At 42.7% G+C, this 13,424-nt stretch overlaps 1 long non-coding RNA gene across 1 annotated transcript in view; it reads right to left on the reverse strand.

Annotated features, from left to right (window-relative positions):
• Positions 1 to 363: 363 nt before the first annotated feature.
• The window catches only part of LOC141259108 (uncharacterized), a 30,300-nt gene continuing 17,239 nt past the window's right edge, over positions 364 to 13,424 (reverse strand). Inside the window, exon 3 of the long non-coding RNA XR_012318372.1 lies at positions 364 to 1,341. This is a non-coding gene — a long non-coding RNA (uncharacterized lncRNA). The remainder of the gene's footprint in view (positions 1,342 to 13,424) is intronic.

The raw sequence follows: 13,424 nt of genomic DNA on the forward strand, positions 1-13,424 counted from the left end.
ATTTCATAGCTACTGTTAGTGTTGGGGCAGGAGTGACTGCATTTATCGTGCTCCTATTGACTGCATAAGTAATGTTATCAGGATATGAATTGATGTCTGCTGGTATGTTTTCTACATGAAAGGGCTAATTGTGGACACTGCAAAGCAAAATTAGTACATATGAAGTCACATCATTACCTAGCTGGCTCTAATCTAGTATTGTTTTCTTTGATATAAATTATGTAGAAATAACATTCATGTGGATTAGGCATAGTTTATAGTACCTTTTACAATGTGTATTAGGAAAGTTTGGCATCTTGTGTTTAACAGAACATTTTCCATTGTATACCTGACATTTAGTAAAATAATCAAAATTGAGAGTCCTTAGTGGTTGATGATACCTTTTAATGGCTAACTGAGAAGATGGTAACAAATAGCAAGCATTCGAAACTACTCAGGTCTCTTCACCAGGGTAGTGTAACACTCGATCTGAAGAGTCACATATTTATGCACAAAAGGCAAAGGAATAGTGCAGTAACAGGACAAGTAATGTGAGTCAGAATAATAGGTATGGGAAGGGGAGAACCAGTTGTGGCAGGAAATATTGGTGCATCGATAAGGAGTGTGAAAATTTTATTGGGGGAACCTCCACCATGCTTCTCTGTTTCCTGCAGACACTCATTATTGTATTGCTCTCCAGCAATTCTATGGCGAGCCTGCAAAGAACCTGCTGCTATTTTCTACACCCCGATTCCTATGTTTTCATGCATAGTTGAGTAACTTGGCCTTGTTTCTATGTCAAAGCTATGGTTTTTGGCCTCGATTCGTCAGTGAGGAACACTACTGGCCATGATGGGTGTAGCTGTGTCCCACTGACTGATGCCAGTTCTGAGCTGTTGGCACTGCTGGACATGTTGCGACTCTAAAGAAAGTAAGCATAATATATCTTTCATCTGTTGCACTAAGTTTCTTTGGCTGATCATTGCATATACGGTCCTCATCATTGGCCATTTTTTTGTGATCTCAATGCTGAAAAATATAGGCAGATACTTATCCACTGTGTAATACCATCAGGGAGGTGTCTGATTGGCTCCAAATTTATTGTGCAGCAGGACAATGACCCCAAACATACAGTCAATGTCATTAGGAACTATCTTCAGCGTAAAGAAGAACAAGGAGTCCTGAAAGTGATGATATGGCCTCCACATAGCCCTGGTTTTATCATCGAGTCTGTCTGGGACTACATGAAGAGATAGAAGAATTTGCGCAAGTCTGCATCCTCTGAAGGTCTTTGATTAGTTCTCCAAGATTTTTGGAACACCCTCCTTGCAGAGTTCCTTAAAAAATGGTGTGCAAGTGTACCTAGAAGAAATGATAGCAAAGGCTGGTCATGCCAAATATTGATTTGATTTAGAGGTCTCTCTTGTTCATTCCCTTTTCATTTTAATTGATAAAAATAAACTCTTTGCTCAGGCTCTTATGACATTATTATTCGATTTGCTATATAATTCTATGGCATGAAAACTCGTTATATTTTGGTGGAATTATTTATTCATGCTTTAATACAGGAAAAATAAACTGGGAACTACTGTAGGGCAAGCCATTGTCATAGCATTTGTATCATAGTATTAAAATGAGGAGTTTCTTCTAAACTTTTTCCATAAAAACAGATGATATAGTGGTGACAGCATGGTCAATTTCATGAATGCCTGATTAAACTTTAAGCAGATTTCATAGTTAAACTAAGGATAACCTACTATAGTAACATAGTAACATGGTAACATAGTTTTTAAGGTTGAAGGAAGACTAAGCCCATACAGTTCAACCCATAGCCTAACATGTTGATCCAGAGGAAGGCAAAAAAAAAACAATGTGGCAAACTCTAAGCTCCACATTGGGGAAAAAAATTCCTTCCTGACTCCATACGACAATCAGACTAGTTCCCTGGATCAACGCCCTATCAAGGAATCTAGTATATATAACCTGTAATATTATACTTTTCAAGAAAGGCATCCAGGCCCTTCTTAAATTTTAGTAGTGAATCACTCATTACAACATCATGCGGCAGAGAGTTCCATAGTCTCACTGCTCTTACAGTAAAGAATCTCCGGCTGTGATTATGATTAAACCTTCTTTCCTCCAGACGTAGAAGATGCCCCCTTGTCCCCGTCTCAGAGTAAAAAGATCAGTAGAAAGGTCTTTGTACTGTCCCCTCATATACTTGTACATAGTAATAAGATCACCCCTAAGCCTTCGTTTTTCCAAACTAAATAACCCTAAGTGTAATAACCTGTCTTGGTATTGCAGACCCCCCAGTCCTCTAATAACCTTGGCCGCTCTTCTCTGCACCCGCTCTAGTTCAGCTATGTCTTTCTTATACACCGGAGACCAGAACTGTACACAGTATTCTAAGTGTGGTCGCACTAGTGACTTGTATAGAGGTAAAATTATGTTCTCCTCATGAGCACCTATGCCTCTTTTAATGCATCCCATTATTTTATTTGCCTTTGCAGCAGCTGCCTGACATTGGCCACTAAACATGAGCTTGTCGTCCACCAATACACCCAGGTCTTTTTCAGTTACAATTTTGCCCAGTGTTTTATAATGAAGCATATAATTATACATTTTATTTCCTCTGCCCAAGTGCATTACCTTACATTTATCCCCATTAAAGCTCATTTGCCATTTATCAGCCCAAGCTTCTAGTTTACATAGATCCTCCTGTAATATAAAATTGTCCTCCTCTGTATTGATTACCCTGCAGAGTTTAGTGTCATCTGCAAATATTGAAATACTACTCTGTATGCCCCCTACAAGGTCATTAATAAATATGTATTTTAGGTGGAGTTACCCTTTCAGGAATTTGTTGTGGAAACAGATACACAAGACGACATTTTGATATTACATAAAATATTTAATATCCGTTTATATAATCTGTACCAGATATGGCACGGGGAAATATCAATCATAAATCTTTCATTTAGTTTGCTTTTCATTTCATTATCATTTTATTCTACTATTTAGTTCAGACACAATTCTGAAACCCACAATGTTTTGCAACCTAAAAAGGTTATCAACCTAATAAAAATCTTATCAAACCAGCTGCCAATAGTGTAAAATAACAAAATCTTCACTAACCGCCACTTCTTTCTCTTATCGATCCAGCGCTGAAACCTCCTGATTCGCTCCCAGTATTTGTTTACATGCAGGAGGCAAGAGCCTGCTTGCAGTCAATCAGTGGCCACAGCGGTCACATGCCATAGTATTGTTATCATGGCTCTCATCGCTAAGTACTGTTGCCAGTAATATGGCATGTGACCGGTGTGGCCACTGATTAACTTCAGCGGTCACATGCTGCATGCATATAAATAAAGTCAGGGAGTGATGCAGGAGAGTCTGTGCTGATCAATGGGGGAAATATTAGGTAAATAGTGATGATTTTGTTATTTTACAGTATCAGCAGCTGTTATTACAACATTTTTATAATTTAGACAAACCCTTTATGGGGAATTTGTCATTAGATTCACACTGCCCAAATCATAGGCACTATGAATCATCCAGACTGCAACCAGGTGTGTTTCTCCCCTAAATTCTCTGGTGTTTCAGACAAAACATACTTCTCCCCGCATCACTGTAGATGATTGACAGGTCTCTCTCTATGTACACGAATGGGAGACCTGTCAAATCAACTTAAGCACCCCTGGGAGTAGTCAGACTAGTCTAGTGTCTCTTTACAGTATTTAGCCAGATCTTTAAGGCTACGTGCACACAGTGCGTTTTTTATGCGGTAAATACGCGCGGATTTGGCCCTAAAATCACAATGCAAACCTTATCCCAGCATTTTCTATGAGATTTAGCAAGATCTGTGCACATGATCAAGATTTTTCCTTACAGAATTTCATGTGCGCTAAAAGAAGCAGCATGTCCATTCTTTGCGCGTTTTTCCTATACAGTGCATTGGAAAAACCCATGGCAAATCCAGAGGCAAAAACAAATCAAAAACACTGTGGATTTTCTGCAGAACATAGCAGAAACGCTGCAGAAATTTCTGCAAGCAAATCCTGATTGTGCGCACATAACCTAAAGCTCCACTCCAGCAGTTTTTTTTGTTTAGCGATGGAGTGGTGCTTCTATTAGTCCCTGACTGCAGTCTTATACTTACCCGCCGCTGTCTTCACCTTCTATCAGTGCCGCTACAGTCCCGCAGGCCATCTTGTGATCCCAACTTCTGACTGGCCGGAAGTCAGAAGTAACGTTCACAAGCTCTGAATGCAAGTCTATGAGAGCCACAACAGGATCTCTGATGATCCCTCGGAGCACAATCAAATCCATTATCATCAAATGGAAAGGACATAATATCAAAACAAACCTAACATAAGAGGGCCGCCCACCAAAACTCTCAGCACGAGCAAGGAGGGCATTAATCGCCTCTACCCTGTGCCAGTCATTGCACTGGTTACCCTTTCACCACAGAATACAATACAAACTCATCTCTCTCACCCACAAAGCTCTTCACAGTTCTGCACCGCCCTATATCTCATCTCTCATTTCTATCACCCCTCCCGTGCCCTCCGTTCTGCAACTGATCTAAGACTAACATCCTCCTTAATCCGTACCTCACACCTCCGTCGCCAAGACTTCTCTCGTGCCGCGCCAGTTTTCTGGAATGCACTGCCCCAAACAATCCGACTAATATCAAGCCCCCATGTCTTCAAACTTGCTTTAAAAACACATCTGTTTAGACAAGCCTATCAGCTCTCTTCCCTAACCTACTCTCCCCTGTTCCCTCCTAAATTTTAATCTTAATCTGCTCCTGCCTATTCTTCGGTCTCCACATCCTCCATGCACCAAATAGCACACGGTAACTGCTCTTAGACAGATACTAGCTGATGACCATGTTCTACCTATTGTGTCCCCCTATTTCCATATAGATTGTAAACTTGCGAGCAGGGTCCTCACTCCTCCTGTAACTGTTGAAATATGATACATTGTATTGTGTATACTGTCTGTACATGTCCCTACTTAATTGTAAAGTGCTGCAGAATATGTTGGCGCTATATAAATAAAAATTATTATTATTAATCAGAGAGGCATAACAGAGACCAAAGGTAACCCTGAAGGCGCTGCAGAGTTCCCAAGCAGAGACTGGAGTATCTGTCCATATGACCAAAATAAGCCATATACTCCATAGAGGTGGCCATTACGGAAGAGTGGGCAGAAAAAAGTCCTTATGATATGATGTCATCTATCAATTTCTCTTTATTGCTCAATTTCTGATAATTCCTATCTACTACAGCGTATGCCAATTCTGGCTTCTGGAAAACACTATCCCTGGTTCCTGGAATGCAAGCACCGTGGAACGCCCTCTTCCGCCCTCTTGGAACGCACAATAGGCGTCACTTTACAGAAGACTCTACCTAGCAACTAATTACATCACTTCCTGCCGCGCACGCCGGCTGTTTTCTATTGGTTGCGGCGCTCACATAGTCCCACCTTTTCCTGTTAAATCCTTTCGTCTCCCTCTATACACCGGTGCTTCATACTAACGCCGCACGCATAGGCTCTTGCAGCATTTAGGTCATTTATTTTACCTCTCTCCTGCAGAAACGCACCTTTCCAGTGAGGCATTACGTCCCACATCTATCTCTCCTATTTACCTTAGCCTGGCAGGTATGTTTTTCTTTTCCTATATCTCTGATACCACTCATGTTAAGCAATGGCTATGGAGGCTTTGGATAGCTTTGTCCACTTATTTCCTCAAATTTATTCATCTTGGCTGTTATGTTCAATTTATTTGTTTCTTGTTTTTTGCTTTGACAATGCATTTTGTACTTATAGCACATTCTGATTGTATTGTTATAGAGTGTACTGATGAAAGTCCATGGGACTGAAACGTTTACTGTTTAACATTCCATTTTGACTACTATTAAAATTCATGAAATATACCTCAGAGTGTCGAGTTTTCTACATTATACTATTTCTGGCGTTGGACCCTACTCGAGCACCTATTTTAGGAAGTGCAGTGATTCTTTACATAATGTCAGAGATTTGAGTCTGGGACTGAGGTTCACTTTCCAACAAAACAATGACCCAAAGCATACTGCTAAAGCAACACTCGAGTGGTTTAAGGGGAAATGTGTAAATGTTTTGGAGTGGCCTAGTCAAAGGCCAGACCTTAGTCCAATTGAGAATCTGTGGTCAGACTTGAAGATTGCTGTTCACCAAAGGAAACCATACAACTTGAAGGAGCTGGAACAGTTTTGCCTTGAGGAAAGAGCAAAAATGCCAGGGGCAACATGTGGAAAGCTCATAGAGACTTGTCTAAAGTGACTTGCAGCTGTAATTGCAGCAAAAGGAGGCTCTACAAAGCACTGACTTTACGGGGGTGAATACTTATGCACACAAGTTTTCAGCTATTTTGTTCTATTTGTTGTTTGCTTCACAATAAAAAGAAAACCAAATGTTCACAGCTGTAGGCAAATTCTTTACATGAACTGATGCAAACCCTCCAAAAAAAACAGTGAAATTCCAGGTTGTGGGGTAGCAAAACACAAAAAATGCCAAGGGAGGTAAATACTTTCAAAAGCCACTGAATATCCCCGCTGCAGCTGCTCACTTCCAGTCCTCAGGTTGGCGCTGGGGGCTGTAACAGTCAGCGCTGACTACACAATGAGCTCTCTGTAATCACTACCCCTTCTTCTTGATTGACATTTTGCTCAGAACATTCTTCTTTTCAGAAATGGTGTGGGGTGGCATTTCTTTGCAGGGCCGCACAGCCCTCCATGAGCTTGCCAGAGGTAGCCTGACTGCCATTAAGTACCAAGATGAGATCCTCAGACCCCTTGTGAGACCATATGCTGGTGCGGTTGGCCCTGGGTTCCTCCTAATGCAGGACAATGCCAGACCTCATGTGGCTGGAGTGTGTCAGCAGTTTCTGCAAGATGAAAGCATTGAAGCTATGGACTGGCCCACCCATTCCCAAGACCTGAATCCAATTGAGCACATCTGGGACATCATGTTACGCTCCATTGCACCACTGACTGTCCAGGAGTTGGCGGATGCTTTAGTCCAGGGTCTGGGAGGAGATCCCACAGGAGATCATCCGCAACCTCATCAGGAGCATGCCCAGGCGTTGTAGGGAGGTCATACAGGCACGTGGAGGCCACACACAATACTGAGCCTCATTTTGACTTGTTTTAAGGACATTACATTAAAGTTGGATCAGCCTGTAGTGTGTTTTTCCACTTTAATTTTGGGGGTGACTCCAAATCCAGGCCTCCATTGGTTAATAAATTTGATTTCCATTGATGATTTTTGTGTGATTTTGTTGTCAGCACATTCAACTTTGTACAGAACAAAGTATTCAATGAGAATATTTCATTCATTCAGATCTAGGATGTGTTATTTGAGTGTTCCCTTTATCTTTTTGAGCAGTGTACAAATTGGCATAACATTTATAACAACCTATTCTACGACCTTTTTCTTGTAATACTCCTGTAAGAAATAAACAATTAACACAATCAGCGTCTCTACAGCTGGAGCTTTTCATACGTCTTCAACCAGCTCTCTCTATGCTTTAACAGATCTTTGTTTCTACAAAATCTTTTAAGGAAAATCAAAGCATGAAAACAAGTCTTTCCATCAGGCAACATCTTCCATACTGCTTCAAGGTGATGAATACCACTCCAGTGGGCTTACCTGGTCTGTAGGCAGAGATACCTGTTTCCAGTAGACAGTCCTTGGCACTTGACTCGGTTCACCAAGTGTCTCAAACGTCAGCATCACGGGCCTCCTCACTTCTCGAGTAGACATCCTCGTGGTGGGCTGTTCGTCAGATACTATGGGTTCTTCGGGCATAGGAGTTTCTTCCGCTGCACTCATTTTCCGTGCTTCTTCAGATGCTCCTGGAACTGCCTCTGTAAGTTCCTGTACTTCTCTGGAATCGCCTGGTTCCACACAGTCTGGTAATTCTGCTTCTCCTGAGCGTTGATTGGTCTCTCCAGTGACCAGTGTTCGATCAGATCTGAATTGGACTTCATCTGTATTCCTTGGTACAAACTCTGGAGCCTCGGGACTTAGTACACTCTCCTGAGGATGGTACATCCCTCTCCTTGCCGGTCTGGGAAATACAACGGTGTGCTCTTCTTCATCGGAACTTTCAAGGTCTCTATTCACCACCGGAGCTTCAATCTGTGGTGGTCTCTTAGTCGATCTCTGTCTATTTCTGGGAAGTCTTGTTGTGGTGGGAGATAATCACAGGGTAGTAATAAACTCCGATGGACTATTCTGTTTTTCGTGTCCCCTCTTTCCAAATCGGATTTCATACACTGGACTGTCATCGGCTTTCCTCTTTATGACCACATACACCTTGTCTTCCAAGCACGAACGAAGTTTTCCTGGACCACCTTTCTCACATACATTCTTGACTAGCACCCGGCTTCCCGATGCCAATACTGCTCCATAACATTTTCGATCATAGTACTCCTTACTCTTTCTATGTCCTTGCGTAACCACTTTGACGCTATGTTGTATGCCTCTGCCATCTGTTCCTTCCATTTCCTAATGTTGCTTCCATACTCCGCATACGTTCTGTAAGTCTCTGACACTGGAGTATCGAACATGATGTCGATTGGCAGTCTTGGCGATCGTCCATACAATAGGAAGAAGGGTGAGTAACCCATTGCATCTCTCTTTGTACAGTTATAGGCATGTACCACTTTTGACAGAGAAGTCTTCCAGTCTTTCTTCTCGTCAGCTGTTAAAGTGCACAACATCGACAATGTCCGGTTAAAATGTTCCACTTGTCCATTACCCTCTGGGTGATAGGGCGTTGTGTGGGATCTCTGAATTCTACAATACTTTCCTAGCTTGGTAAAGAGCTGGTTCTCAAATTCTAGGGAACCCAAACCTCAAAGCAAAATCACTGAAGATCTTCTCTGCCGCTGTTCGACCAGCTTTATTGGTGGTGGCATATGCTTGGGCAAATCGAGTAAAATGGTCCATCACCATCAATATGTATTCGTAACCACCCTTGCACGTCTCGAGATGTAGAAAGTCTATTGAGACCATCTCAAACGGATATGTACAGTTAGGTCCATATATATTTGGACAGAGACACCATTTTTCTAATTTTGGTTCTAGACATTACCACAATGAATTTTAAACAAAACAATTCAGATGCAGTTGAAGTTCAGACTTTCAGCTTTCATTTGAGGATATCCACATTAAAATTGAATGAAGGGTTTATGAGTTTCAGCTCCTTAACATGTGCCACCCTGTTTTTAAAGGGACCAAAAGTAATTGGACAATTGACTCCAAGGCTATTTCATGGACAGGTGTGGGCAATCCCTTCGTTATGTCATTCTCAATTAAGCAGATAAAAGGCCTGGAGTTGATTTGAAGTGTGGTGCTTGCATTTGGAAGGTTTTGGTGTGAAGTAAACATGCGGTCAAAGGAGCTCTCCATGCAGGTGAAACAAGCCATCCTTAAGCTGCAAAAACAGAAAAAAAACATCCTAGAAATTGCTACAATATTAGGAGTGGCAAAATCTACAGTTTGGTACATCCTGAGAAAGAATGAAAGCACTGGTGAACTCATCAATGCAAAAAGACCTGGGCGCCCACGGAAGACAACAGTGGTGGATGATCGCAGAATAATCTCCATGGTGAAGAGAAACCCCTTCACAACAGCCAACCGAGTGAACAACACTCTCCAGGAGGTAGCCGTATCAATATCCAAATCTACCATAAAGAGAAGACTGCATGAAAGTAAATACAGAGGGTTCACTGCACAATGCAAGCCACTCATAAGCATCAAGAATAAAATGGCTAGACTGGACTTTGCTAAAAAACATCTAAAAAAGCCAGCACAGTTCTGGAAGAACATTCTTTGGACAGATGAAACCAAGATCAACCTCTACCAGAATGATGGAAAGAGAAAAGTATGGCGAAGGCGTGGTACAGCTCATGATCCAAAGCATACCACATCATCTGTAAAACACGGCGGAGGCAGTGTGATGGCTTGGGCATGCATGGCTGCCAGTGGCACTGGGTCACTAGTGTTTATTGATGATGTGACACAGGACAGAAGCAGCTGAATGAATTCTGATGTATTCAGAGCCATACTGTGTGCTCAGATCCAGCCAAATGCAGCCAAACTGATTGGTGGTCGTTTCATACTACAGATGGACAATGACCCAAAATATAAAGCCAAAGCAACCCAGGAGTTTATTAAAGCAAAGAAGTGGAATATTCTTGAATGGCCAAGTCAGTCACCTGCTCTCAACCCAATTGAGCATGCATTTCACTGGTTAAAGACTAAACTTCAGACAGAAAGGCCCACAAACAAACAGCAACTGAAAACCACCGCAGTGAAGGCCTGGCAGAGCATCAAAAAGGAGGAAACACAGCGTCTGGTGATGTCCATGAGTTCAAGACTTCAGGCAGTCATTGCCAACAAAGGGTTTTCAACCAAGTACTAGTAATGAACATTTTATTTACAATTATTTAATCTGTCCAATTACTTTTGGTCCCTTTAAAAACAGGGTGACATGTTAAAGAGCTGAAACTCCTAAACCCTTCATCCAATTTTAATGTGGATACCCTCAAATGAAAGCTGAAAGCCTGAACTTCAGCTGCATCTGAATTGTTTTGTTTAAAATTCATGGTGGTAATGTCTAGAACCAAAATTAGAAAAATGTTGCCTCTGTCCAAATATATATGGACCTAACTGTAGTTTGGATGTTGCCCATAGGTGCCTGGGTTTATGTGTTGGGACGTTTATCTTTCAGACACCCACACTCCCTGGTCACGTACCTCTCAATATCTGTCTGCATGTATGGTTAGAGGAAACGTTTCCACTCCCAGGTGTCCCATGTTTTCATGGAGTTTTTTGAAGACCAACCTAAGGAATACTCTGGGTAGTACCAACTGCCGGTTTTGTTCTCCTTTATGATACAAGATACAGTCTTCACTGAAGTAAAGCTTCGTCCATTCTTTAACTAAAACAGATACTGCTGGTGACTCATTATCTCCCTCCCGTTTTCTTGGAGACCGATTTTGGTCCATATAAAGTAGTATTCTACCAATTATCTGATCTTCCCGTTGTGCTCTACGGATTTTTCCTTTTGGTAGTTGTTGAATGGACAGGGGGTGATCTTGTTCTCTCGCTTTTATGGTGGTTTTCACCATCAACGGCCACCAAAATGGTGTCTTCCTCTTGATAAGCTTGCACGGCTTGGGTAGTGCTCTCAATTGCTTCCAGACTGACTTCCTCCCAGACTAACTTCCTCCGAGCATTCTTGCATGAACTCCTCAGGTTCTACAGGCATTCTCGACAATCCGTCAGCATCTGCATTGCATTTTCCTGGCCTGTACTTGATACTGAAATTGAAGTCAGCTAGTTCAGAGACCCATCTCTGACTAGTTGCATTCAGTTTGGCTGTAGTGAGGACATAGGTCAAAGGGTTGTTGTCCGTGTATACCTCAAACTCTTTGCTGTAGTAGAGATAATCTCTAAATGGTTCACAGATAGCCCATTTCAATGCCAGGAACTCCAATTTTTGTTAATGTAGATGGTAATTCTTCTTGGCGTCTGTCAACGTTCTAGAACCGTAACCTATGACTCTCAATTTTCCATCTTGATGCTGATACAGGGCAGCTCCCAGTCCAACTTGAGTAGCGTCGCAATGAAGAACAAATGGTAAGTTGACATCAGGATATTCCAAGATGGGTGGTTTTACCAGGTAGTCTACTATTTCTTCCAATATCTCCTGGTGGTCTGCTGTCCCGAGAATGAGCTGTTGGGATGAAACGGCGTTGTTTCTTTTAAGGTTGGTCCTACCCGCGTTCTTTTTCTCCGTGGGTGTTGTTGACTCTGCCCCCCCCCTCAACAGGACGTATAGCGGGGCGGCAATCCTGGAGAAGTTTTGAATGTAAGTATGATAGAATCCTAAGATCTGCGTCAACTCCCCGACAGTAGAGGGCCGCTTGTCTTTTAAGGCCAGTACCGGAGCGATTTTTTTGGGTCGATGGTATATCCTTCTCCAGACACAATTTTCCTTAGAAATCAGACTTGCCTTTTGAACAGTTCACACTTCTTTGGGGTCAACTTAACTTCGTGTTGTTGATACTGCTGTAATCATTAATATTATTAATTTATATAGCGCCATTGATTCCACGGTGCTGTACATAAGGGGTTACATACCAAATACAGATATCACTTACAGTAAACAAACTAACAATGATAGAACGGTACGGAGGGAAGAGGACCCTGCCCTAGCGGGCTTACATGCTACAGGAATGGGGCGGAGACAGTAGGTTGAGGGGTTGCAGTAGCTCCGGTGTTGTTGTGGTAGCAGCAAGCAAGGTCATGGCAGGCTGTAAGCTTGTTTGAAGAGATGGGTTTTCAAGTTCCGTCTGAAGGATCCAGGTGTGGTGGATAATCAGATGTGTTGAGGCACAGAATTCCATAGGACAGGGGATATTCGGGAGAAATCTTGGAGGCGATTGCGTGAGGAACGAATAAGTGTGGAGGAGAGAAGGTGGTCTTGGGAGGATCGGAGGTTACGTGAGGGAATATATCGGGAGATTAGTTCAGAGATGTACGGAGGAGAGAGGTTATGGATGGCTTTGTAGGTCAGTGTTAGCAGTTTGAACTGGATACACTGGAGGAATGGGAGTCAGTGAAGGGATTTGCAAAGGGGGTAGCAGAGGAGTAGCGAGGCGAGAGATGAACAAGTCGTGCAGCAGAGTTGAGGATGGACTGGAGGGGTGCGAGAGTGTTAGCAGGTAGGCCATAGAGGAGGATGTTGCAATAGTCGAGGCGGGAGATGATGAGGGCATGCACAAGCAGTTTAGTAGATTCAGGGTTGAGGAAAGGACGGATTCTGGAAATATTTTTCAGCTGGAGGCGACAGGAGGTGATGGGAGCTTGGATGTGGGGTTTGAAGGACAGGGCAGAGTCAAGGGTTACTCCGAGGCAGCGGATTGTCGGTACAGCGGAAAGAGTGATGTCATTTATTGTGATAGAAAGATCAGGTGGGGAAGATATGCGAGATGGGGGAAAGATAATGAGTTCAGTTTTGTCCACATTGAGCTTGAGGTAGCGGGAGGAGAAGAAGGAGGATATGGCTGCTAGACATGCTGGGATTCTGGACAGAAGAGAGGTAGATCTGGGTGTCATCAGCGTACAGATGGTACTGGAAGCCATGGGATTTTATGAGCTGCCCCAGGCCAAGGGTATAGATTGAGAAGAGTAGGGGTCCTAAGACAGAGCCTTGAGGGACTCCAACAGAGAGGGGGCGGGGTGAGGAGATAGTGTGGGAGTGGAAGACGCTAAATGTGATGTTAGAAAGGTATGAGGAGATCCAAGATAGGGCAAGGTCTTTGACGCCAAAGGAAGAGAGGATCTGTAGTAGGAGGCAGTGGTCAACTGTATCAAAAGCA

This window comes from Phyllobates terribilis, unplaced genomic scaffold (genome assembly GCF_046119375.1).
Source record: "Phyllobates terribilis strain yellow unplaced genomic scaffold, ASM4611937v1 Scaffold_3__8_contigs__length_932513732, whole genome shotgun sequence".
Classification (NCBI taxonomy): Eukaryota; Metazoa; Chordata; class Amphibia; order Anura; family Dendrobatidae; genus Phyllobates; species Phyllobates terribilis.